This window comes from Leopardus geoffroyi, chromosome A2 (assembly GCF_018350155.1).
Source record: "Leopardus geoffroyi isolate Oge1 chromosome A2, O.geoffroyi_Oge1_pat1.0, whole genome shotgun sequence".
In the NCBI taxonomy this organism is placed as follows: Eukaryota; Metazoa; Chordata; class Mammalia; order Carnivora; family Felidae; genus Leopardus; species Leopardus geoffroyi.
In genome coordinates this window covers 95,131,823-95,158,919 of record NC_059331.1, presented here as the reverse complement: position 1 = coordinate 95,158,919, position 27,097 = coordinate 95,131,823, and the positions used below count along the sequence as shown (strand labels likewise).

The following is a 27,097-nucleotide window of genomic DNA, read 5'->3' as shown; positions in this document are numbered from 1 at the left end:
CCAGTCATCTCTGAAGCTTGAACATAACTCCTTTGCACCCCCCCCAACCCATATATATACTTTCATTTGTCAGCCTGTAAAGAAAAATCTCTGCACTCCTAGAATTTCTCTCTGCTTTGAAAATTGATTGTACACTATCTTAGCTAGGGCTACAAAACTTGCATTCCACACAGCCAAAACCTTAGAAAAGAGATTTTGTTGCCTTAAATGAAGTGGGTTCAAAAACTAGATTTTCTGTCCTGAAAGGTGTTATTTTAGTCCCCCATGAGGCATTTAAAGCTAGACAATTGCTTATTTAATCCTTTGGCACAACAGGGTTTTAAAAAATTAGTATGAAAAAGCTACTTACTCAGGCTAAGTCAAATCCAAGCATTAGCGAGTCTTAGAGGCTAGAGATGGAGAGAGTGCTGCTTGTTGGCTACTTGAGGAGGGTTCTTTTTCCTCTGGGACAGTGGCTGCTTGGCTTTTGGAAGCAGGAAGCTAAAAAGGGATGACAACAAAACTCTGTATAACACATGGTTTCCTGTGAGGCAAGTGGGGCTCCAGGCAGTTATCACCTCCAGATTCAAAAGCAATAGGGTAGGGCCAAGGTTTCCCAAGTGCTGATGGGGGACAGCATTCAGCTGCAGATAATTTTAAAAACAGAGACCTAACTCCAAGAATTCCAGGAAAATCACAGTCTTGGATTTTCTCCCAGTCTACCAAACTCATCCTGATCAGCAAGCAAATACACACTAAGACAGTGCCTGTATGTTGTTTAACCCCAGAGGTGTGGTGGTTTTAACACAAGTCTGGAAATGATTTGAAACATCTCTCCTAAAGAGATGGCATCTAATTCTCCTTTCTTTAAATATTGGGCTGGCCTTCTAATTAAGAGTAGGTAGCAGGAGTGATTCTATGTGGCTTTTAAGGTCATTCGTCAAAAGTGATACAGCGTCTGCCTGGCTGTCTCTCCAAGAGACTTGGAGCATGGATACCACCATGCCAGAGAAATTGCAGAGAGGGACAATAGAGACCCAGTAGGCTCAGTCCCGGCCATGCAAGTATTCCCAGTCCATGGGCCAGATATGTGAGCAAAGCAGCCTTTGAGTTGGCCCCAAATCCAGTAATATCTGAGATCTTGAGTCAGAACCATCCAAACAGACCCAGAATGCTGGATCCACAGAAACGATGAAAGAGAAAACAGGTGAATGCTATTTTTAGGTGACTAATTCTGAAGGTGATTTGTTTTACAACAATAGATTAGTGGAAATGTCTTGGTACTTAGAAGCAAGGCATTGCCGTAGTGGAAGTTAAAACATGTGGCCCTGGTTTGGGACCTGGGTGGGGGCTGGAGGGTGGAGATTAGAGGAGCTTTGGAGAGGCTGTGGGTGAAGGACTGAAGGAAAGTGAGGAAAGTATTGGCAGCTGGAGGAGAGAAGACTCTGGTCCTCAGGTGTAGGCAGTTTACACCAGTGGTAACATGGAAAATAGAAAATGTACCTAATGGATTCATGACCCAGTAAGGTTTCCAGATACAGTATTGAAGGTGCCTCCTGATCCTTCTATGAGAGGAGAGAGATGAAGTACAAAAAAAAAAAAAGCAAAACACTAAAAAACAAAAACAATGTTAAATAAAAGAGCCAAGACTGTAGGAGTTCAAAAAAATAAAACTATTTCTCAGTTCCATCCTCTCCAGATGGCAAATGAGGCTAAAATCAAAATTTGTAATTACCTCCTAACGATGAAGGTAGCACTGTGGCTTTAGAACCCTTTGTTTAGACCTCACACAGATTGAAAGCAGTACTATTCTTTCAAATAGCCAAGAGTCCCTCTAAAAGGGCATGCCTTTTAGATGTCTCCATTAACAGAAATGTTTCTAAAAATCTTAAGGGCACAGTTCCACGGTAGCCTTAGAGGGAGTCTAAGGTAGAAAAAAGCTTATATCAGTGAGATTTGTAGTTGTGTTTTTTTGTCTAATGAAGTGAATCTCAACAAGGCTGAGGGGAAGCATTTTAATTTTTTTTTTTTTTTTTAGAGAGAGAGACAGAGACAGAATGAGAGTGGGTTAGGGGCAGAGAGAGAGGGAGACACAGAATCTGAAGTAGGCTCCAGGCTCCGAGCTGTCAGCACAGAGTCCGATGCGGGGTTCGAACTCCTGAGCTGGGAGACCACGACCTGAGCCCAGGTGGGCGGCTCAACCAGCTGAGCCACCCAGGTGCCCCCAGGGGAAAAAACGTTTTAAAAAGACTTGTGCTAATGAAAACATTGCCAGCTCAGGCTAAAAGGGACAAGAGGTAGTATACAATGAAAAGAGGCTTTTGGGTTCCTAAAATTCTCTGGGAAAGAAGCAGACTGAGAAAACTGCTCAGTTGTAAAGATGGGGTACATTTTCTAGAACATCAAGAATAATTCAGAGGGAGGAACAACACTCAACTGTAATCAAGGAACTTGGTTGGGGCACCTGGGTGGCTCACGGTCTGACTCTTGGTTTTGGCTCAGATCCTGATCTCGAGGTTCATGAGATGGAGTCTGTGTCAGGCTCTGAGCTGACAGCAAGGGGCCTTGCTTGGGATTCTTTCTCTCTCTCTCTCTCTGCCTCTCCTGAGTGCACGCATACATTCTTTCTCCCTTGCCGGATTTCAGAATTGCTATAGACTGATTACCTGATTGACACAGACTTCTGAATGTCTATAGTGGTTAATCCATGCCTCTTACCAAAGTATGCTGGGTGGGGGAGCAATACCTTTTCACTTTAGTCCACAGATGTTCAGATCAAGAACAGGATTCAGGAGGTTGTAACTCAAGATCTGCACCTACAGAGCAGCACCTGAACGTGATTTGGATGATGGGTGACCAGACCTTGAATCTGGGATGGATGCCTTCCGGATGAGAAATTTAGGGGTCTCAGGAGGGGTTGAGAGTATTTACATGTGGGATCAATATAAATAACTTTTGGCTAGAAGGCAGGTTGTTATAATTTTAAAATGTGTCCACAATTTTTTTGCCATTTTTTCCATTGGATGGTGGAATCTAATTCTCCTCCCTGCAAATATAGGCTGGCCTTACTGACTCGCTTCAACAAATAGAATACTAGGTCACAAAAAGCAATGGGGCTTCCACCTAGTTCTCTTGGTGCATATTGTTAGGAGCCCTGAGCCACCATATAAAATGTCCAGCTAACCTGAGCCCCATGCTTAAGAGACCTTGTGGAGAAACCACATTAAGTTAGTGATGCTCTGTTCTAGCTGTTTCAGCTCCTAGCTCTGGCATCAGATATGTGAGTGATGAGACTTTAAAGATGATTCCAGCTAAGCCACCATCTGACTGCAGACTCATGAGAAATCACAAGTCAGAACCACTCAGCCAAACTGCTCCTGAACTCCTGCCATAGAAATTGTGAGAGATGATAAATGGCTGTCATTTGAAGACACAGAATTTTAGGGCGATTTGCTATACAGCAATAGACAACTGGAACAAGGAGGGTACCAGTCACATTTCATTCTCTGAATGGGAACCCCTGGAGTTCTTCAGTAAGACTCTATCATAGGAGTCTGTGCAGACTCAGTAGTAAGTGTTGGCCAGCATCTCCGGGCTTTGTCCATATTACTTGGTCCTCACTTTTTCTCTCCTACTCTCTGGTTTTCTACTTCCATTTGATACTATGCCTTAACTTCATCTGATAATGAAGCTTCAAGGTTAGTCCTTAAGAATCTGGTGCCCTGGCTTGGCTAATCTCTTTTGAGTATTCTAGTCTAGTTTACCCTGGGAGTTCCCCTTAATGCCACCCTGATATCAACAAGACAGCACATGGAGGCCCCTTCTCAGCACATCCCACATTCTTTCTGCATTGCGGGGAAGGTGGGGCACCACACATCCAAGTTCCATTTTCACCATGTGCAAACAGCTGCCTGTCTACTCCTCAGTATGGAACAAGGCTTTCCTCTAGGTTTTCCAGCTGAACCCTGTACGCAACCGAGCCACTAATGATAGGACCTCAGTCACCAGCCAATGACTTCCATGCAAAGGCAGAAACATTTTAGCCAAGATGCACCTGTACTCTTGGGGTCTGTTTACTGGCTCACAGAATGAGATTAACAAAAATAGCATGATTCTGATAATAAACTTATAAATAAATTTGGTCATGAAGTGACACGGGATGAACAGTAATGGGGATCCTTAAATGACATTTACAGAGTACCATGTTTGGTTTTTAATGTTGGTAAAAACTGAAAGCATACAACCTCACCTGGATGTTAATGACCAACAGCAGAAAGAAAAATATTACTTTCTTCAGCCTACTGTGAATTCTCTGGTACGCATGGCAGACAATTGGTGCAGAGACTGAAGGGTAATTTAGCCCCCTCCCCCAGGGTGTGGCTCTCCTCCGCAATCAGGAAGACGAGCAGATCAGAACACATGTTGTAACTCTGGTGTCCATGTGAGAGGTACATGGATTCCGTATGCTCTCACTACTTTACAAAACATGGGAAAGACATGGGAATTTCAGTTTTAGCTTTGTGAAGATATAGGAAATAACTTGCCAATAGGCTCCCCTCAAATTGAGTGTCTTTCAAATGATTTGCAATTTGAATAGAATCTTCAGGTGGAGAGGGCGGGGGAGAAATCAGAGACAAACAGACCAGATAGAGTGTTATGCACCTAAACTTTCCTCCAGAGCGGTTCACTGTCATGGCTGAACATTGGAATCACTTGAGGAGATTTTAATTTGTTTTTACAGTTTATTTATTTGAGGGAGAGAGAAAGGGGGTGGGGGGAGAACGATAAGAGAAGGGCAGGGAGAGGGAGAGAGAAAGAGAATCCCAAGCAGGCTCTGTATGCTGTGCTGAGCCCAACGTGGGACTGGATCTCATGATTGTGAGATCATGACCTACGCAGAAATCAAGAGATGGATGCCTAACTGACTGAGCCATCCAGGTGCCTTTTTAATTTTTTTTAATTTTTAAAAATATTTATTTAATTTTCAAACAGAGAGAGAGAGAGAGAGCACGTGAGCGTGGGAGGGGCAGAGAGAGGAGAGAGAGGATCTGAAGTGGGCTCCATGCTGACAGTGTGGAGCCTGATGTGGGGCTCGAACTCATGAACTGCAAGATCATGACCTGAGCTGAAGTTGGATGCTTAACTGACTGAGCCACCCAGGTACCCCAAGTTAAAAAAAATTTTTTTTTTAATTTTAGAGAGAGGAGAGAAAGAGCACAAGTAGGGAGAAGGGCAGAGGAAGAGACAGAATCCAAGCAATCTCCATGCTCAGCGAGCACAGAGCCCACCACTCTAGGATCACAACCTGAGCCAAAATCGAGAGTCAGGTGCTCTACCAACTGAGCCACCCAGGTGCCCCTGAGGAGATTTAAAAAGTACACACACCTAGACTGTCACCTCAGAGACTATGATTCAGTAGGAATGTTTAGAAAGTTCTCCAGGTGTAGGAACCCCTGCTTCTGTGAGCTCCTGAAGACAACCTGAAATCTTTCCTCTTTGGCTTCTATTTCTTCCACAGAGCTAGGTTCGTGTAGAGTCACACATAGTATACATGCAGTATGTTCATGTGGTGTGCAGGATTCTAAAAACTTTCTTAGGAAGGTAAACAATATTCCATTCCACTCTTGTTTTATCTTTATTATCCTTTAAAAACTGATTTATTAAAAAAATTGTTAAGCACTGGGCCTTGGTCACCATTGTCAGTCTTGAAGGCAAAGAGATTGAAAAAAGACTTGTATTGTTACTATTTTCAATGTGATGTGGGGACTTGGAAGAAGGGGGAATTGTTTTGAGAGGAGTACTGGAATGTTTTTCAAGAGAGTTTTTGAACAGGGTCTTAAAAGGATTGATAGGAATTTGGCTGCTAGAAAAACAGGAAAAGGCATTCTCATTAGAGGGAACAGTATGTGCAGAAGAACAAGGCCATGGGAAGGTCTGGAACGTCCAGGGATCACTGGGAAGGTGGGCACGGTACAGATGGAGGATGTGTGTGTGGAGAGGTGGGAAGTGAGCCTGCAGAGAAAGGGGAAAACATAAAAAAAAAAAAAAAAAAAAAAAAGACCTGATTTGTAGAGTTTGCCCGTTTCTGTAGTGTATATACTCCCATCTGATTTCAGGTTATCAGTGATTTAAGTACTGACTCAAAAAATTCCTACATATAAAACAGTCGGTTTTTGTGAACTGGTACCAGCTGTTTCCAGTACATGACTGACAGGAGGCCAGATCCTTTAATTCCAAGAGATAGGCTAAAACAAGTTTCTGCCCTTTTGTCACAATGGTTCTGCTTCACATTATGAGGCCCGTTTCTATGGGTTTGGAGTAGAGTGGGTCAATGAAATAAATGCACAAAAGACTTGAAAACCCTGGAACTAATTCTCAGGCTCTTATCACCATCAGCATTACCCTTAAACGCAGGCAAGAGGGGCTTCTGTTCTTTTTTTTTTTTCCCCCTGTTCTGGTTCCCATCTTTAAAGGGTCTGGCTCTGATGTTCTGCAGGCATAGCACTCCCATCCCCCACCCGAGAATGAAGACTCCACGGTACAATGCCCAACAGGAACTTACCTCCCCCAACTCCTACTCCATGCACTCCAGACATCTGGGACTCTGGAATTCTCTCCGTATATGGAGGTCTACTCCCAAACCTCCTTCCCTGAGGATTAGCACCTGATCCCCAAGGCCTGGCCAAGGAAGAACTGCTTGCCAAGGTAGGGCAGAGTACGGATGTGGGGCTGGCTAGGGGGTGTCCATACACGTGCATGTGTAGCCCCTCCCTCTGGATGCACACTCCTAGAGCTGTAGGAGTGGGAAGTGTAAAGCACAGAGAAGGCTTAGGCCAGGTTGTCCTCATGCTGACACGGTTTGGTGAAGAACTTCAAGGAATTCTAAGTGCAACCCTGACTTTCTAGGTTAGTATGAACACATATTTGTCAGGGTAAGAGAATAGAATATATTTGACAATTTGTTAGTTGGATTTATATTTTTAAAGATTTAGAGATAAGGTATGTGGGCCTCCATTTTGACTCTATCCTGGGCCCAGCATATGCCAGGAATGGGTTCCCTGTTACCTCCCTGTTACCACGGCTATATATATATATACATTTTTCCCCCCACGGCTATATTTTAAGTCAAGGTAAGCAAGCTAGAGACCCCAGGCAAATTCTTGCCCACTGTATGTTTTTATAGACGCTGTGAGCTAAAAATGGGTTTTGCATTTACAAATAGTGTTTAAAAATCAAAAGAAAAATGTTTCATGATTTGTGAAAATCATATGCAATTCAAACTTCAGTGCCCACGAATTGTTTGGCACACAGCCAAACTCATTCATATGTGTGTATTGTGCACGGCTGCTTTCATGCTATGACAGCAGACCAAGAAGTTGTGACAGAGACTGTAGGGCCTGGAAAGCTGAATATATTTACTGTGTGGTTCTTGGAGTAAATGTTTGCCTACTCTACCCTTAGAGTAGCCACAGACAGGAGGAAAGAAGAGTGCAGCAGTCCTTACGTGGCTCTGCTCAACAGAGTCACCTGTTGGGTTTCCCAAACAGACCAATGCCAGGGCCCCACTCTCAATATTTTTAGGATAAATTGGTCTAGGGTTCAGGTGTTTTTGAGACATCCCCATGATTCTAATGAGAGCCAGGGCTGTGAGCCACTGGGCTAAGAGAATGGGTGCATGAGGATCTGAGTTCCCCAAATGTAAGGCAGAATAAGGTTGCGAGAATTGTGCCTGCTTTCCCCAAGGACCCGAGCAGACTACAGCCTTTCTCTGAGGACACAAGTTCCCCAGTTACCTGATTAGGCTGAAGGTGGAGGGAGGGAGAAGGGTCATTGTTTCGCACTGCGCTATGACATATAAAGTTAAGTTTCATTTCTACTTCTCGAAATCCTTAGGCTGTAGCTCAAACACACATCCCTGGGTTAGCCCAGGACTGTGTGCCTCTGTCAGGCAGGCCCACCTTGGACTGTGGTGGCACACACCTTTGCAGGGGCCCCTGCTGGGTCACTTCTCAGGATACACTCCAGTAGGGAACCTTTACCCCATCTTTGCAGCGTGCCCTCCATAATTATTGGTGGTCTCGCAGGGAAGGAGAAAAAAGACAACTCTATCAGAATCCCATTCTCCACCAGCACACTCAGAACCATTGGCAGAGGCTGGCTCTGGGGCTGCAAGGCTGCTCCGAGCTATTATTGTGCCTGGCTCTCTCTCAGCAGGACTTGACGCAGACAATATAGTACACCGAGAGCATGGGGGATGAACAGTAAATACGAGGCCTTGGATTTTTTTTTAATCTTGTCAGTTTTCCCCTGATTTGTGTCCTTTATCCTAGCCCCCTCTGCTGTATAAGCTTCTCAAAGCTAATGCCCATAACGCCACCACCCACTGGTAGCAGCAGGCTGCTGGGCCGCTGTGGGGTTCTCATTGCGGAGATTTACAATGCCCACCATTATTCAGCAACTGTACGTGTTAACCTAGTGGCAAAGGGTTGCTCCAACACCTTCCCCTCTGGTTTCTCTTTACTCTGGGGGCCAACGGCAACTCTAGGAGTGCCGCCCTCCTGACTCGTAACTGCTTGCCTCAGCCAGCACACATCACATCCTCCAACCTGGCAGGGCTAGAATAGCTCTGCAGAAAAAGAAGAGAACTTTGGGCAATTGTGGAGCTGAGAGAAGACTGTCATCTCGACTGCCACATTTAAAAAGTTAAAAATATTTCTCAAAGCCATTCCTTTGGCCTCTTGTAGATACTAGCCCTCTCCCTCCTTCTTTCTTTTATTAAGAGCTCATAGGACTAAATCACATGGTGAAGCTCTAAAATGTGAGCCCACTGCTGAGGCTTGTGGCAATGACCTCAACAGTGGGCATGTGTGCTCCCGTCACTGTTGGAAGCAGGACGGTGGCATACATTTTACTGCCTTGAAACAACTTCCAGAAACAAGTTATTCTTTTGACGCTTCTGTAATTCTAATCAGCTTCCAGGGTGATTTATATGGCTCCCATTTAAGGGAGAAATTCACCTATTATCTCTACCTTGGCTACCACGAAGTCTGCCTTTACACAGTCTCTTGTCTCAGAATCCACTGGTGGTGCCAGGACCATGTGCAAATGCACATGTCCTTGGCATCAGTGACTTGCTGCTTCAGGGGAAACAGCAGGGGCAGGGGGTGCTGAAGATGTGGTGGCCCCATGACCTTTTCTGGAATGGAACATGCATCAGCTGAGGACACTTACTTTTGGTTTTGTGAGAATGTTAAGCTTGTGAAGGGCTTACAAACTGAAATCACAGAAGTGGTAGGAGAGGAGCAAGAGAAGGAAAACCTGAAGCGGCTGCTGCTGGTGAGTGAGGGTCTCTTTCCAGGAGAAAGCCAGGGGCCCTGAGGCATCCTAACATAAAACTTGAACCTCGGTTTTTGTCTTGAAGGGTAAACATTTTAAAATCACCAAATACCATATCTATAAATTGATGACCGTACCTGGCACAAACACTGTTAGCAGTTTATGAAACCATTAGGGGTTTGTCTGTGGTTTTGAACCTGACAGATCCGACAAGGAGGAGGAGGTGAGGACAGCAATGTGACTGGCTTCCTGAGGTGGCATTGTCAATCAAAGTGGAGGCCCTAAAGCCCTGCCCATTCAGGTGCAGGCACCCACTGGATGGTGTTCAGGGAAGTGTGCTCAGCCCAGGGAAAGATGCTTTGGTAGAATGTGGGCATGTTATGACTTTGATTTGTATTCGGAGGAGGGTAGCCTACTCACCTCATCTTAGAATATGTACAAAATAATTGAGAAAGAGGCAATCAAAGATAAATAGGATGGTCATTAAGCAAAACCAGATACACAACACGTGTGGTGGATGTCATTCAGGAGCTGTGGAATTGCGAAGATCATGGAACTCACAGACTTATTTTACATAGCCTCCACCCTTTTACCCAAGTTTGACATAGCATGTCAAAAAAAGGGAGGGTTTGGGGTGCCTGGCTGGCTCAGTGGGTGGAGCATGCAACTCTTGACCTCAGGGTTGCAGGTGTGAGCCCCACATTGGGTGTAAAAATTACTTAAAAAATAAAAATCTTAAAAAAAAAGCAGGTGGGGGGGGCGGGTAGGGTTTAACACACTCCTAGAACATTCCAGGTAACTCACTCCTTCCCACGTCCAAGAGCCTTATGGGTTTCTTCTCTCATTTCATTCTCAGAATGACTGTGTCTAGGAGTTTTTAAGACAATGTTTCTTTGACACAGTACTGTGGTGTTATTTGGCACCCACCAAGAACATGTAGCAAGAAAATGTACAGAGATTCTGCTATACTTTATTCCATATCATGTTACAAGAAAACAACAGTGACAGCTGACAAACCATTACATCTTTCATAATACAGACAAATTACACTTGGTAACAAATATGCAACATTATTCCATTCTCCTTACTATGTTTCATTTTGGAGTATAATAGTTTTCTGAATGATGCTAACACATTTCTTAGGTACCGACCTCCTGCTAGAAAGTACACATCTCAGTGTATCATACAAAAAAAAAAAAAGATAAAAGAAAAATTAAAAAAGTCCACTTCCAACTAGAGAATGTCAATTTTGTATGTGCCTCTAAAATATGCTGCTGTGGGAAGGGGAATGAAAATAGGAGATTGGTTATTTTACTTGAGACATTTTTTGGTTGTTTTTGGTGTATAAGAAATTTGCAAGGCAGTAACATATATGGTTTCCTCTGCCTATAAGCAAGTAAGAGAGATAAAAGTTATGTGCAATTATGCAGCATATTCCTACGGATGGGGGGTGGGTAGGCAATAATCTACCCCAGTATGTACAGCCTAAACATCCTCTTATGTAACAAAGATTACAAAACCAGTATTATTCACAGATGAGTCTCTCAAATAAACACATAAGCTAGGGTATTAATTATACTGGCTGTCATGTACACACTGAGGAGAGGATACCAAGAGGCTTTGCTCTCTCTGCAAACCTGGAGGCTACCCTGGAAACTTTTCTTATCACTCTTGGGAGGTAGAAATAGTTTCTCACCCTTATATCAGTGGATGGACAGCCACCCCTGTCTTATGCCCCTTGTTTTTTCTTTGAGCACTGCAAAACATTTTTGCATGTCCTATGTATCTTGCATTTTTAAGTCAACCAAACTGTTCCTTTAAGGAAATGAAGTCCCAATTTTTCTTTCAGATACTATGTGTGCATTGATGTTGCATTCATACCGTCACCATGCTAATGTGTTCCTACTATTCCAGCTGTACGAATTCAAGCTAATCCTTCATATAAAAATAATCTCACAAAACATTCCATTGCTTTCTCAATAGAATAATAAATCTGCTAATGAACATGTTCTGTAATGATTTTCATGGCTGCCCTCAGTGGGAGAAGGCAGGGGAGAGGAGGAGGGAGGACGGATTGCCAATAGGAGAGGAAAGGAGAGAGAGACAAAGCAAACTTTGGATTTCCTGTACTGATAACAAGGATGGAGAACTACAAACCTCCTAAATGAGACCTTCTGAGACATACATCTCTGTAAAAAACAGATATCCCCCCAATAACTGAGTATTATGCTTCAATTCCAGAGAGAAGCTGCTTATATTTCTCTGAATGATGCTAACATTCCTAATTGAAGTCTTTTTTAATATTAAATATTTTCAAATGTTCAAATTAGAAAGCTTATTAAATAGCAAGACTTAATCATCAGCTGCTCTTGATTTAAAGTTAGTAAAATACAAAAGTTATGCCTCTCCCCCAAATAAATAATTCAAAACAAGCCACAGACAAGGCCATTCTTATTGCATGTAACATTTTCTCCCCATATTTATCTTAAGGAATCCTAATTTCAGCATATGTTAAAATACAGCCAAAGACTTCCAATGGGTTGGAATGTCCGAAAGAAGAATGGGAAAGATTTCTAGGTAGCAACTAGTAAACATTCTAGTCTTGGGTAACTTTTGCTCTCTTTAAAATTAATTAGCCAACAATTCCTTGCTTTGCACCTATAAGTTTTCAATGAATGCCACTTCTGAATAGGCTGGATTGTGACCTTGGCATGTTACGTCCCACTCCAGGGAAGGTACCCTTTTAACACTTAGAAGTTCTGGGTCCAATTTCTTAGGAATGCTGGCTTTGACTGTCGAGAACCTTTCCCCTCACATGACTCTCAGAAGATGCCTTTGTCAAACTGGCTCATAACTCCTAGTCTCGATCCTAAAAAAGTGCGACACATTTCAAGTTCTCAGTCTCTCCTCCTTTCTGACCAATAGGAAAATGTAGAACGACATACATGGAAGTATTTCCATAGGAATTGGTGTTCTGAGGGGCTAGGTTTCATGCTTTATATGAAGTTTCCTAACTGCCCACTTGGCCTCAGTATTATTTGGGGTTATGCAGTGAGGCCGGCCCCACTGGGAGAAGGCCTACATCAGGCAGGTCTCCCTCCACATCAAAGCACAACGTGTGCCCAGTCCACTTTTCCCTCCTTGTCACGTACGTGCCTTCATCCTTCAAGGTCCCTCATCATCTTAACAAGGGAAGCTGGGCCTTTCTTTTTCCCTTGCCATCTTGAAAGCAAGACTCCCACATGGGTTCTGCAACCTGTGTTCAAACGGTTTTTCCAGGAGACTGTTTAAAGTTAAGGTCCCCAATGGTGTCTTCCAATCAGCTTGGAATGTTTTAAAAAATGTAATTTAAACGTGCTTTGGTGTAAGTGAGCAAATTTTTAACTCTGGATAACTTTGTAATTTGCTTTTTTAACTGTTAACTAGCCAATATGGCTTTCAGGGCTCATCTAGCAGAGACAATTCATTTGCACCCAGGTTTTAAGCATTCTGTTCCTCACTCTTTTCTCCTCCATTTAGAAAACACTCCTGAAGCATAACAGAGTGGATGGAAAATATAAGATGTTGACAAGACCCAGAAAACATGTAAAAGGTTACCTCCATTTCCAGAGGTTGAAAAGTAAGCAATTTATCCCTGTCTTTGTTCTGAATGCTTGGTATTAGTTTCTTTACTTCCAACCTACTTGGAAAACAGTCATGCTATGTGGCTTAAAATGCTAAGCAGATTCCAATATCCTATATACACGTGCAGTTATTTCCAAGAGAAAACCACATTTGCAAATGTCCTCAAAAGGTAAGCAACAAGTGGGGCCCCACAGCCAGGGACCAAGTTGTCAAGTCGGTCTGAGAACATGGGTTTGCTGTAGCTAAAAATTTCCTTCCTAGTGGTTGCAAAATGTGCACTGCTCTCAAAGAAAACACACATTGTTTTATGCCACTATGTGGCTTTCAAGTACAGACATTACTGAAGAAGTGTGAACACCAAATGTGTTGTCTTAATGTATTTAAGACATGGCTGGTGAAAGCATAAAAACCTTTACAGAGACGCTGCGCTGCAGAGGGAAATCAAACAAAATCAAACACAAAAGACTGAAAAGAATACATGCCATGTATCAGTAAGCAAAGCTTAATCTTCACATAGTTCTTGGAAATCACAAGGTATCCAAATGCGTGCAAGGTTTTAAATAAATTGCAGAGAAAACAGGGTCTTGCCAGCTTCAATTTTCTTGTAAGTGAAATCCACCACAGGGAGGGGAAGGAAAGTGATCCGTGATTCCCTTCGTATTATTGGCCACTTCATTAATGTTTTTTTTTTTTTCTTCCCAGAATGATGACAACTTAATCCTGGAAGGAGGAAAAGAGAAAATTGCTATATGTAAAAAAAAAAAAAACAAAAAAAAAAAACTTACATCATTCATTTTTTCTAAATTACATGAGACATCAAAATTGGCCAGGCCAAAGTGAGCCTATCCGTTTTCTCCACAGCCACCCCGAACACACATTTTGGAAGCAGAGTACTCTCCTTCACCAAAACAGCTCTTATAATATGATAAACAAATGTTCTGACTACACTTTTTCCCTTAAAATAACTTAACTCCATGAATATAAATGGTCTAACTTCTTCTTGGATTATTTAGAGAAAAAAGAAATTCAGCAAATTTCCTTCCCCAAATCATTAGTAGTGATACTGGTCTCAATTAAGTGCCTGTAGTATCATACAGACCATTAAAAGGACATATCCTCATGTTCATTTTTATGAACATGAAATAGAAAAATGGATCACATACATGCTTTAAAAAAATCCAGCTGTATATAATTCCTTGGTTGCCTATTATCAGACCTACTTTCAGCAGAATGAAAATCGGCCAGTATGACCTGAATTGCCAGTCTCTTCCCAACATCCTGCCTATGACTGTGTGTTTCCAATGGTGCCTGCTTAAGCTCGGTAACTACTTCCGTGTGAACAGTTCAAGAAGAAAGAAGGAATGTTCCCTCTGTTCCTCTTCACATTTCCCCTTGATCCTTAAACATTGTCATGAAGTCCTAGGATGGGAAAGAAATGTCTTGCCAGGAAGGATGAAAAGGAACACTCCCAGGATCATGTCACACAGCCCAGGGATTCCAGCTCCACTGAATTCCAGAACCAACTCATCATCTCCATTTAGAAGCTCAAGGTCACCGAGGCCTGGTCAGGCCTGCTTGTCCCCTTCTATAGTGCCACATGGTCATCCTCCCAAGCAGAGAAGGAACCTTGATCTTTTGTTGAGACCTCACTGCACAGCTGTCCTCCTGCTGCACACACATGCAGGCTGTCGTGCCAAGAACTTCACTGATGTGTGGTGCTACTCTGACCAAGAGAGCAGAAAGTTCCAGCCTCACAGTTAGGAACAGCACACTCCTGACTCTCTACTCATTTCCTCCACTTAGTATGGAAGGGTAACCTTCCATCTTTTCTTTTTCATTGAGGTGAAATTCATAGAACATAAAATTAACCATTTTAAAGCATATAATGTAGTGGCATTTTGGACACTCACAATATTATGCAAACATCACCTCTATCTAGTTCCAAAACATTTTTGCTACCCTCAAAGCAGTCCTCATATTCTTGAAGCAGTCACTCCCATTCTCCTCTTGCCCCAGCCCCTGGCAACCGTTAAACTGCTTTCAGTCTTTATGTATTCACCTGTTCTGGATATTTCATACAAACAGAATCCTACAATACGTGACCTGTTGTGTTGGACTTCTTCCACTTAGCACAATCCATCCATGTTGGAGCATGTATCAGTACTCCATTCTTTTTTATGGCCAATAATATTCCATTTTGTTCATCCATTCATGAGCTGATGTGTATATGGACTGTTCTTGCCTTTTTGCTATCATGAATAGTGCTGCTATGAACATTCACGGACAAGTATTTAAACACCTGTTGTCTATTCTTTTGGGTAAATACCCAGGGGTGGAATTGCTGTGTCATATGGAAATTTTATATTTAACTTTTTGAGAATTGGAAAACTATTTTCCACAGTGGCTGCATCATTTTTTATTCCTACCAGTGATACACTAAGGTTCCAATTTCTCTACAACACCCTTGCCAATATTTGTTATTTTCTGTTTTTGCCTTTTTTTTTTTTTTGGATTATAGACATCTTAGTGGGGTGAACTGGTACCTCATTATGGTTCTGATTTGCATTTACCTAATGATGAGTTAGGTTGAGCACCTTTTCATGTGCTTGATGAACATTTGTATATCTTCTTTGGAGAATATATATTCCAGGTCCTTTGCCCATTTTTAAATTAGGTTGTCTTTTTGTGTTGAGTTGTAGGACTCTTTATATATTTTGGATGTTAATCCCTTGATTTGCAAATATTTACTCCCATTTTGTGGATTATCTTTTTACTGTGTTGATAGTGTTCTTTCATGCACAAAAAATTTTAATTAGGATGAAGTCCAGTTTATCCATTTTTTTTCTTTTGTTGCTTGTGGTTTTGGTGTCATATCTAAAAATCCAATGTCAAATCTAAGGTTATGAATACTTCTGCTTTCTTCTAATAGTTTTAATTATTACATTTAGATCTTCAATCCATTTTGAGTTAAACTTTGTTTATGGTATTAGATAGAGATAACATTCCATTCTTAAGAGTTCCCTATCCTCAGTGACTGACACAAATGTAAACAAAAACCCTTACCTTAAGTTTCTGGGAGAGACCTGGGGGTGGAGTGAGAAGCCTGGTTGGATGGATATCACACATAGGCCCTTTGCTATCACTAAGTCAAAACTCCTCAGGTATTTTCTCAAATACTTGCTGCTTGTGGCTCACTTCGCCAGCCCTCACCCCTGCCAGGTTGCCCTGATATGCCTTTATCAAACCTTTTTTTTTTTTTTTTTAAATATTTATTTTTGAGAGATAGAGCATGAGCAGGGGAGGAGCAGAGAGAGAAGGAGACACAGAATCTGAAGCAGGCTCCAGGCTCTGAGCTGTCAGCATAGAGCCCCACACAAGGCTCAAACTCACAAACTGCGAGACTATGACCTGAGCCCAAGTCTGATGCTTAACCGACTGAGCCACCCAGGCTCCCCAAACCTCTCTCTCTCTCTCTTTTAAATGTTTATTTATATATTTTGAGAGAGAGAGAGAGAGAGAGCAGGGGGAGGAAGAGAGAGAGAGAAAGGATAGAGAGACAATCCCAAGGAGGTTCCGTGGTGTCAGCACTGAGTTCAATACGGGGCTCAATCTTAGAAACTGTGAGATCATAACCCAAGCTGAAATCAAGAGTTGGACGGTTAACTGACTGAGCCACCCAGGCACCCTGATCAAACCTTTTCTTAAATAAGTCACCACCCTAGCAAAAATAACTAAATGAGAACAACAACTGCGTTTGTCCCATCCCACCTTGTTCTTCCAGGGAAATGAAGTAAATCCATCTTTTGTTCTACCTGTTGCTCCCACATAATCATGCATTCTGACTTGTGCACTGACATCTTTCCTGAGGCCCATGACATCAAAGACAGAGAACACTTGTCCCCACAGCATTTCAAACACACCTGTCCACAGGCATCTTCAGGTGGTACCCAACCCTGCTACCAAACTTGACATTTTTATTAAGCAGATGAAAAAAATGCTCTTTGTCTTCCATGTTGCTTCGACAGAGATTTCATCTCTTCCAGGAAGCCTGCCCACCTTGGACAAATGGGAGAGTGGTGGGTTTGTCTTAACATGAGCTTACCTAGGCATGGAGTTCCTACAACCACACACAAATGATATATAGTTGACCCTTGAACAATGCAGGGATTGGAGCACTGGCTCCATGCACAGCTGAAAATCTGCGTAGAACTTTTGACTCCCCCCAAAAGTAACTACTAACTGCCTACTGTTGATTGGAAGATATACTGGTAACATGAACAGTTGATTAACACATATTTTGTATATGCATTATGCACCGTATTCCCACAATATGGTAAGCTAGAGAAGAGGAAATGTTATCAGGAAAACCGTAAGGAAGAGAAAATACATTTACAGTAGTGTTCTACATTTATCAAAAAAATCAGCAAGGAAATAGACTTGAGTAGTTCAAACTCGTGTTGTTCAAGGGCCAACTGCTGCCAATGGCTGGCTTTCCTCCATTCTACCACTTTCATCAACTGAATGCAGACCTGGTTCCCAGGCTGACCTCCTAAACGAGTGACTTAATTTAGTCCCTCCAGGGTGGGGACATTTCCTGTGAGGGAGCAAGTAAGGAGGCAGGTGGCATCATTATGTTTCTGATTAAGCTTGGTTTTGTTAACTAATGTGTCCCTACAGTAGAGCCAAGATACCCTGCTCAGATATTCAGTAAACCACTGCTGAATGAATAGGAAAGGAGAGGGTAGAATCTGAAAATTTGGGAGTGGAATATATTTTTAGGTGTAGAGTTCCTTCATGGCACATTGACTGAGGGCAAACGCTGTGCCTGTACTCTTACTGAAAGAGCACAGTGCTGGGTACAGAGACATCGGCAGATACACCACTGGCCAAGAAAGGTGGGTCTTGTGGGACAAACTTTTTTTTTTAACCTCATGACATTCTGTTTGAATGATCTGATTTTCAGTATATCTGATCTGACATAATAATAAACTATGTAGTCACCATGAGCCAGGGCATGTTACTATCCTGTTTGGTTGATACGCAACTTTTTTTTTTTGGCCGTTGCTGGTGTTTGTCTTTGCCTTTGTCCTGATTCTTTGAGTGTAATTTCTAGAAGAATAGCATGTGCCTAACCCAGGGCATAAGCAGAATTGGATATTAAAGGATAATGCATAATAGTAATTGGATAATAAATGGTGAACATGGTGATTATGGATAAGTCCATTACTTATGTTTGGGCTCAGACATTTAATGAAAAGAGCCAGTAATAAAAAACAAGGGCAGTGCCAATGAGAGCTAGCCTCTTTTCCATCTCTGTGAAATGACTCTGTAGACCAAATTGTGCCAAGTACCCTGCCTGACACTGTTCATCAGCGGCATGGGACAGCCTTTCTCCCTCCTTGGGCAGCATCAGCATCAGTTTCAATTTTCAAGGACTATATATAAGGTGCATCAATTTACTGCTAGAAAAATTCTTCAAGATCTAAATGTAATCATACATTTGACATGTGGGGAGGTAGGTGGAAGGAGTGATGGTAAACGACATTCACAGAGAAGCAAAATATAATAGCAACATAAATCCTTCCCTTACATTTAATTGATTATTAAAATAGACCACATATGCAACACAAATGAACAGTGACTATGACTTACAAGCTCAACTAAGTGTGCATCAACATATAAGTCTATATATCATCAGATTAATGGGTGCCATTTTTACCTTGCTTTCTGCTTCTGCAATGTTCTTTCTCTAGAAATGAATGTTTTAAACAAGAAATTGGATTTTATTGATAAAATCCCTATTCAGAAATATCTACATAGAGCTTCTCAGCTATAAATATTAATTAATTGGATCGCTGGTACCCATAATGCAACTTTGTTCTGACCCATGTGCCCTATGAACTAGATATTTTTTGGATTCAATTTTCTTAAAACCAACTGTCAGCATCATGTGATGGAGGAGATGAAAAATGAAAATGAGCAGTCCCGCTGTGCAGGTGGGTGACCTGTGGGAGAGAGTCTGCCTGGTAGGATTTTTACACGAACCATCAGACACAGACCAATTGATTAGATCATCTCATACCCGCCACCAACTAGGCTCAAGAGACTAATTAGAGAGAGTACTGCCTGCGCAGGCACCCCATTGACACCTAATTTGCTCAGCCAAAGCCTTTGGGGAAAATGTATTATCTCTGCAGCTGCACTTCATGCATTTCTGATTTGAGGCATAAGCAAGGAGTGCTTCATCACTCTTTTGAGCAAACTGAATGTAGAAGCCCTTAAGTGCTAAATGCAAGCAAACAGACCCAAATTAAAAACGGGCCAGGCTCTTTCTAATTCCCTCTGTGCTCCCCATTAAATCTCTGTGTGTACATACACACACACCCCTCCACACACACATGCAGTTTACACGCCGGCGGGACCATACAGCTGAAGACCCCAGCTCAGGGTGCTTCTATGTGATCAGATGGCCTTTCTTCCACTAGCCTATTTACCCACTCTAAGGTTTTGTGTTTGTTTTATTGTCTTTTTTTGTCCCCCCTGCTGCATTACCTCTCTGCGAAGTATTTTTCTTTTTTTCTACAGGAAGACTCTGGCCCATTTTTTTCTCCTCTAAGCCTCACTGGAGAGAAGCGATTATTTTGATTCCAAATTAAAACAACTGTAGGTTTTCCTTTCATCGCCTAAATTGTGAACAGGATATTCACCAGGATGTATGTGAAACTGTAGGGTAATCTGCTCATTTCTGTTTGAGAGACTCTTTGTTAAGATGCTAACAGAGAGGGAAGAATTATTAAAATTTGACAGAAGGAAAGCTGCCTCACAATGGCAAAGATGGTATAGAATTATGAAATAATTATCTTCAAGAAAAAACAATATATGTCATTTGACCAAGTTTAGCTTTTATCTGTTTATCTGAAATAAAACCAATTCCAATCTTCTTTTCAAATGTAGAAACCAAACCACTGGTACAGGAGTCATTTAAAGATAGATAGGTAATTAATTACATGCTTTAAAAAAAGGAATAAAAATTAAAAATTCAGACAATGTGGAAAAATTAGGTTAGCTTTGTGCCAAATCTAGTTACTAATTTTATGCCTTTCTATTCACATGTTAGAAAAATTATTTTACCCACATGTTCTGGTAAATTACAATTCTGCTTTGTAATTTTTACACTTATCTTATTCTTAAGAACTCAATAAAGATATTTTAGCTAGCTACTTTTCTTTTTTAACTTTATTTATTTATTTTGAGAGAGTGTGTGCGCAAGCAGGGGAGGATGCAGAGAGAGAATCCCAAGCATGGAGCCCCCATGCGGGGCTTGATCCCGTGAAATCTGAGATCATGACCTGAGCCAAAATTAAGAGTTGGACACTTAATCTGACTGAGTCACCTGCCCCTTAGTTGTCTACTTTTATACCAGCATTCAAAACTGGCCTAAATTGTCAAATGATAGTCAAAGGATTATAGTGGCCATCTTAGTGAATATCTTTCTGAAGGTAAATGGAAAGTGGTTATAGGGGAGATGTCTGAACATAGTTAGAAGAGCAGGGCCTTAACTAACACATATAACTGTCTATAGAATTTATTCTGATATTATGGAAAACATAGTCCAGAAAGCTCCCCCTCCTCAAGTACCACATTAAAAAGATTTCATGCGGAAAATATCCAGGAAAGTAAAAACCTACCAGGCTGTGCTGCCTTGAGTTTAATTTTGCTTAAAATACTAAGAAAAACAATGAAATTAATCTTTTGTACTTAATTCATCTTCAAGCAGCATTCACTACTTATAGAAAATTAACTCCAGAAATAAGCCTGCTTAACCCAAGGCAAGCATGGATCTCTCTGAAGTAAGTATGTGCATATATATATATATATATATACATATATATACACACACACACACACATACATACATATATATGTATATGTATATATATATATGGCACATATATTCATTTTTATATATGGAACACATATACTCAAGTTTTATACTGTAGATTCTATATAAATGTTAGACTCAAAATGGTTAAGTTTTAATCTTTATACTGATTTCAGAAAATCTGGGGACAGCTTAATTTCTTCGTTGTTTTGAGTGACTTTAATTATGTCATGATTTGGCTAGAAATATAGTTTTCTTGCAGAAAATTTGAAATCAGTGTTTTCCAGTTCTCTGACATTGCACTGAAGCTCCTTGGGAACTTCCTGAAGGAAGTAGAAAATCAGTCAAACCTACTTCTCTAACTTATTTCTGACTTATGATAATCATGTTTCTTCCCCATCCCTCCACCCCCCAAAAGAGAACACATCTTTGAGACCAGCAAGAGAATATTAATTAAAATGAATGCAGAGATAGACAGGCTTTGTTTTAAGCTTAACAGAAGGTCCATCATTCAAAATAGCTCAAATCCTTTAAGTTGAAAGCCGTTTAGTAACATCCATATGGATGCACAAGGCACTAATTGCAGTGACTTTGCACATTTTAAGCTTCATGCCAAAGCGGAGATTTTAATTAAAAAATTTTAGGCAAAGCTAGAAGTCTCACATTTTAAACAGAGCATTTCTCACACAAGGAAACTTAACATATCATTTTAATAATCATCACTATCAATAAACATTTATTGAAATCCCCATTAAAAACCAGGCACTGTATGATGTATAATTAGTGGTAACTGAAAAGAATGCTGGTGTGACTGTTTATTAAATCAGATTTATGTAAATGTAAAAGACTAGTCATATTTTAGACCCATGTGGATGGCAATTCTAGGAGCATGTCCTGTCTCAATGAAGGTCCAGAGAAGTGCAGGGAGACAAGGAAAGTACTGATCTGGATCTTCTAAGAGCATCCAAGACACAAACCGTCTTTTACGAAATCTTTTATAAAATCGTATCTATATAATCATGTGTCCACATATACAAATACATAACTGTGAGGTTTGAAATAGCTCATTGAAATAATTTTAATGACAAAATTAAGAATAGAAGACCCTTTACCAAATGGGACTTGTTCTTTCCAAGGATTTCACATTTGAAGCTTTATTTGCTCAGCATACCTTTATAACTGACTGGCTGCCAAGTGGGATAAGTTAATTAAACAGGGTTCAGACTCTTTCACCTTCCTTATATATTACAGTCCTACTAAACTATATTTAAATAAAACAAATACAAAGCTATATAGACAAGCAGTGTGCAAATTTTTTACAACTTAAAACAAACACACACAAATATAAAACTACTTCTAAGTATGTAGCAGTCAGAGAAACACGAGGATTCATGTCAGACTTTCATTAAAAGACCTGAGAGGAGATCTGAGACTTCATTTTGGGTGGAACTTTTTCTTTCAAATGAAAACCTGCCTAGTACTATTATCCAAAGTGTTGAAGAAGAAGAAGTTTTCATGCTAAGGGTTTTGAATTCAATATAATATGATCACCTACAATGTCATTCTGTCTAGTGAACCACTGTATTGCAGAAATCTGCAAAGCTAAAACATAAATTCCTGTGGTCGAAGTTAGATTACAAAGGATGGATAAAGAACGGTGTCAGCAGAAACCAGAAGTCAGATGGTTTCATGTGAGACATGTAGATTTACTGTTGAAGTTTTGAGCCACCAAGTCACGGCAGCCACATGCCAGACACATAAAAACAGTTGCACGTGAGTTGAAGAGGTGCATGGTACCGTACCTACCATCCACTTACCCACATGCTTCCGCTTGGCTTGGCTTGGCCACATGCTCTGGCTTGGAATTCACTGTTTATTGCACATATCTTCTTGATATTAGCACATTTTGCTCTGCCATCCAAAATTCCATCTTTAACCCTTCCATCAATCTTCTTTCACCTGTAAGCTATGCTAGTATTTTTATTACTGTTTTTACTGCTTTTGTGAGTCCTATGTGCTTTAGGCTGAATGTTTGTATGCTCCCCAAATTCCTATGTTGACCCCTAATCCCCAGTGTGATGGTATTTCCAGATGGAATCTTTGGGAGGTGATTAGATCGTGAGGGTGGAACTCACATGAATGGGATTAGTGCCCTTATTAAAGAGACCCTAGAGAGCTCTCTCACCCCTTCATCATGTGAAGACACAGGAAAGAAGTGAAAGAGGGTCCAGACATGAATCTGCTGGTGCCATGGACTTCCAGCCTCCTGAATGGTGGGAAATAAATTTCTGTTGTTTATAAAGCCCCCATTCTGTGGTATTCTGTTATAGCAGCCTTAATAGACTGAGACATTATGGTTACCAAATTGAAAAAAAATTCTTACTCTGTTTTTTTTCCATAAGTCATATAATTTTTACTGAGGTATTCTGCTGAACACAGGTAGGAAAATGGACATCATATTCTAGCCGAAACATCTATTCTTGTGGAGCACATTCTGATATTGTCACAGAACGACACATCGTAGACACTATCATAGCAACATTTTTTTCCTGAGAAGGGTCCAAACAAGGACGGGGGATGCGGATGTTGGACAGCCAGCTCACCGGACATCGACCTCTGCCCACGTATCAGCCTCACAATGTGAACAGTGCCAATGAACAACTTCCCGATGAAGACCAAGGACAAATCACTAAGTGCTGAGTCATGGAAACTAAGATGATCTACATGTAAAGTCATCTGATATGTATCTCCACAAAATTACAACTAAAGTATTTTGGTACTGGTTATACTGCTATAACTAGTTACTATATCTTTTTTTTTTAAGATTTTGTTTTTAAGTAATCTTCACCCCCAATGTGGGGCTTGAACTCACAGCTCCGAGATTAAGAGTTGCATGCTCTATCGACTGAGCCAGTCTGGCGCTCCATAAGTTGCTATATCTAATAGCCAAGATGAGCTCTGAGAGACAGAATTACGGAACACATGTCATGAGAAATAAATACTAGCATTTTGTGCTCAGGTAGCATCTTCTCTCAAAGTATATTTCCATTAATTCTCTCATTAAATGAAAGTGCCCTAAAAAATAGGACCACGACCATAAGAACAGATTTTATAAAATGGAGTTTTGTGTGTGTGTGTGTGTGTGTGTGTGTGTGTGTGTGTTTAAATTCTACTCCTTTAGTCACTGGTTCAATGTCCTCTGGCATAGCTGCAGCAGGAGGTTATGTTCCAGGTTTAAATACCCCTGCATTCACTAGAGGAGCCACAGCATTTCGAAGAATGAGGGGGTACCAACTGTGATGTGGTTTGCCAGGACTGAGGAGGGTTTCTAGGATGGAGGACTCTCAGTTTTAAAACTGGAGCAAATCACAATGAATTGGTCACCCTTACAGAAACAACAGGGTTGACAAGTTGCTACTTCCAACTTTATAAAAACAGAGCCAGCAAACTCTGCACTTTACTACACAAACTAAGACATGCTGACGCTCTGGTCTCAAAATGTGTGTCACAAAGTGTTACAAATGCTAAATACCGAGAGTGGCAAAAGATCTGCTGAAAAGAGGGTGGGATCTGGGCCTTCCTCCTCTCAGCCTCCAAGGGATTTTTCATCTCTCCTTGAGTGTTTTAGACTTTCCTCTGTAAGTTCTTTTTTTTTTTTTTTTTTTTTTTTTTTTTTTTACTGAAGCCATGGTAGGTCCAATTCTGCTCTAATGCGGTTGTTGAATTCAAACCCATCAGCTTGTTCTCTACCATAATTCTCAGTTGTACTTTCAATAAACTCATCTATTTAAATTCACACATGCCTGAGCAGGATGGCTTGGAGGAGGAGGCTAAGACTGCCATTCTCAAATGACAAGAAGTGCAAATACTGCCTGATACTCTGCTGCACAGGACACCCCTTCCCCACCCCCATATCAATCACCACCCACCAGAAAGATGCCTTAGGTACTCATTAAATAGTTTGCTCACTTGTGTCTTTATATTTGCATATGCATTTAAAAGGAAAAGGCAAAACAAATGTGCACTAACTCCTAGCTTCACTGCTCTGCTGTCCTTTGTAAGTCAAACATGATTTACTGTTTTTGATTAGCCCATGACCTCAGACAGACTTTCAAATTGCAGCATTTGGAGCTCTGAAATACTGTCATATCTTTTAAAGAGCAACCGCAATAAATTAGAAAACATCATCACTATGCTCTTTCCTTGATTCACTGTGGTTGTACATCGTGGACTAGGAGTTTCAGCTCATTAAAAATGTGAAGGCTGTAATGTCTGATGAGTAAGACACTCACATCAACACAACTGGTTTCCTCCTAGTATAAAACAATTAAAGTGCCAACAGCTCAGTGGTTTAGCGGCAGAGCAAAGAACAGCACTTGCAAGGCTGGGTCAATCTCTCCCTTCCAATGGTAACAGAGCTGGAGAATGCAGGGACAGTAGCTGGCACACGCAGGCTCATGGGATTAGGGGATGCTTCATGCTTTTTTAGTGGCCACTTGTGGTGGACTGAAACAAAAGCACCAATGGAATTAGGGGAATTGAGCTCTTACTGTGGGAGGCAATGCAACACTTTTTCAACTTGTCCTAAACCAGAATCCCACACACAGTGGTTAAGTCAGGAATGTGACATCCTCCCTTCCACACCTGTGAGCAGAGCACATCCAGAAAGATCTTATTTCCTCTTCACACAGATGCTAAAGAACAGAGTCATGCCTTGTCTGTTTGTTTTCCAGTCTGCTGGCATAAAATTGTACCTAAGCACCTATCACGTCTCATGATGCTCTATTAAGTCCTTTCAAAAGTTCTGACTTTGAACACTGGGGCCATTTGGAAAAAACAAAACAAAAACAAAAACAAACACTGATCTAGTGACTTTGTTGCTTTCAGGGGATAAAATCATTCCAGTTCCATTTTCAACGTAATAATTAAATAGATGTACATTGTAAGAAATAGAAAAATGTGGGGGAAAAACACACGCACCCTCATTAGCTTCACTAAGCTGTTTTGGTTATGTGTCTCTTGCAATTCTTCCATTTGGCGGCTCTGCATGAGATGTCATGCACAATGAGCAGGGCCTGAGATGCTAAAATGGAAAAGCTCTTTTGTTTTCTAATTACTGACCTCTAGAGTTTTAGTGCTAGAGTTTATATAATCAATTACATAGGGCCAGAGTTCTCATAATTAATTATTGAGTACCTTGGTGCAAGCAGGATGTAAAACCACTCATACTTGGATTAACATGGTAAAGTAAAATCTTGTCTTTCTCAGTACTTTCTTAAGAAAAATTATAATGTATTGATTTTAGGCATAAAGCAGAGAGAAATTACTAGGAATAATGGTGTGAAATGAAGCAAAGAAATATTTAGAGAGACTAGGAAACGATTAATGGCAACGAGAGCTTTCTGTTAGAAAAGTATGCATGCAATCACAGTCACTGTTTGGAGGGCTATCTTTCTAAGCACTACACATATATCACAGTAATCCGTCTTGATATAAAATCTCTTCACTTGAAATTTGAAAATATGTACATTTACTTCTAGGTACTAATGAATTGCCTCCAAATTATTTATTTATTTAATTTTTAGAAGTAGGCTCCACATCCAACATGGGGCTTGAACTCACAACTCTGAGATCGAGAGTCACATTCTCTACTGACTGAGCCAGCCAGGTTCCCCTAAGAATTGCCTCCAAATTGAATTAATAAATATCTAAGTTGTAAAATCAACTTAGATAAAATCTGTAAAATCATATTTTGTAAAATTTTGTAAAATCAAAATTCACTCCTTTTCACTCTTATTCTGTCTGTGGTGCCTTTTACAATTGTGTGTACTCTAAATATTATGATTATGTACTTATTACAATTTTATTAAAATTTTCAAACACAGTTGCATGCATTCTAAATATCATGATCACATATTTTTTCAAACCTACAGAAAAACAAAAGAATTATACAGTGAATATCCACATATCCACTATATAGATCCTGCATTTTGACATATTTGCCTTGTAATATATCTATTCATCTGCCTATGGTTCTATCCATCCATTAATCCATCCTATTATTTATCAGTACACTTCACCTCTAAATGTACATGTAATTAATTACACCCTTATATATATTTATGTTTTTAAGGTAAATCTTACAATAAAATGCAAAAAAACTTAACTGCATCATTTTATGAGTTTTTAACAAGATTACACAGGAAATGTCACATTGCTATGTAACAGAAAATATCAGGTTTTAAAAAAATTTTTTTAAATGTTTATTATTTTGAG

At 40.6% G+C, this 27,097-nt stretch overlaps 1 protein-coding gene across 9 annotated transcripts in view; it reads right to left on the bottom strand.

The window, feature by feature from the left end:
* Positions 1-278: 278 nt before the first annotated feature.
* Positions 279-27,097, bottom strand: part of CDK14 (cyclin dependent kinase 14) — a 616,562-nt gene continuing 589,743 nt past the window's right edge. For 6 of the 9 annotated variants that reach the window (XM_045497022.1, XM_045497019.1, XM_045497013.1 and 3 more), the window contains one exon: positions 10,266-13,659. The gene's annotated coding sequence lies outside the window, so the exon portion shown is untranslated. Of the gene's footprint in view, positions 481-10,265; positions 13,660-21,431; positions 25,328-27,097 lie in introns of those variants that run through there. The other 3 variants (XM_045497016.1, XM_045497015.1, XM_045497018.1) reach the window with 3 other exon arrangements.